This window comes from Sinocyclocheilus anshuiensis, unplaced genomic scaffold (genome assembly GCF_001515605.1).
Source record: "Sinocyclocheilus anshuiensis isolate Anshui unplaced genomic scaffold, SAMN03320099.WGS_v1.1 C32505778, whole genome shotgun sequence".
Taxonomy (NCBI): Eukaryota; Metazoa; Chordata; class Actinopteri; order Cypriniformes; family Cyprinidae; genus Sinocyclocheilus; species Sinocyclocheilus anshuiensis.
Window position 1 is genome coordinate 1 of NW_015617310.1, and position 1,054 is coordinate 1,054.

At 40.9% G+C, this 1,054-nt stretch overlaps 1 long non-coding RNA gene across 1 annotated transcript; it reads left to right on the forward strand.

Moving 5' to 3' along the window:
• The first annotated feature begins 168 nt into the window (after positions 1 to 168).
• Positions 169 to 902, forward strand: LOC107682705 (uncharacterized). Its single transcript, XR_001633567.1, has 3 exons — positions 169 to 395; positions 736 to 791; positions 868 to 902. It is a non-coding gene; the product is annotated as an uncharacterized LOC107682705 (long non-coding RNA).
• The last annotated feature ends 152 nt before the right edge of the window (positions 903 to 1,054 follow it).

Below are 1,054 nucleotides of genomic sequence, written 5' to 3' on the forward strand. Positions count from 1 at the left end.
ACTACTACTACTACTACTACTAATAATAATAATAATAATAAACATTTACAATAATTTCTAATTATTTTTAGAATGAATGACCGCAACTGACCAATTAGAGACAAGTAATGGGCCACTATACCACGCCTATTTTATAAACCTAAAATGGCCCTCTTCCAACAGCAGCACATCACGTGCTTGTTTCTTCCGGTTCATGCAGCGGCTCCGTAACATGTCGTCACCGGGCATGTGCCGCTCTTGGTTGTGCTAGTATGGCGGTGCCGTGGAGCCGATGCTGGAGGAGCGGCGCTGGAGCGGCTGTGCTGCTGGACTGGTGTTGCGGGTTCAGCAGAAGAGCTTTCACTCATGCGGCTTCAGGAGGCGGAAGAACAGAGGGCTCCACCGCTGCGACCCAGGTAGCGTCCACACTGATGCACAGACATGAAGGTCACCAGTGTGAGCCAATGAATGACAGACAACTGCCTTGCAGTATTACACTAAGTTTACATTAGGAGTGCGAATGTTTTGCGTTGTAACCGTGTTAAAATCCTTATATCATATAATGTATATGAAGTCGTTTTTATAAGAACGAAAGGAGTCTTGACTGAACTGCGTTAAAGGTTAAGAACTCGTGTATGAGAGACACTCCCACTGCGAACTGTTACAGAAGAATGCTTGACAGGAAGTCTTGTGTTCCGTTTTGATGGGTACTGCACTACTTTTAGCTTTATGTGATCTAGTATTTATGTTTTTCAGGTTTTATTCCGGCAAGGCCCTGTATATAATTTTAACAAACCAATGACTATTGCAAGGTATGTCAATGTCACATATGTGTACTAATTAATATAGTACTATTACAATACTAATACATTCATTTGTATGCATAAGGACACCGGGGCACGTTGTCACCTGGGGAAGGTGTCACAAAATAACTACGAGGGTCAACATTTTAGTTATGTCTACAGTATACACTAGTTCAAAAGTCTGAATAAGAAGTAAGAGGTTTTCTTTATTTTTTATTTTTTTAAAGAAATTAGGTAACACTTTATTTTAAGGTGTCCTTGTTACACGTTAC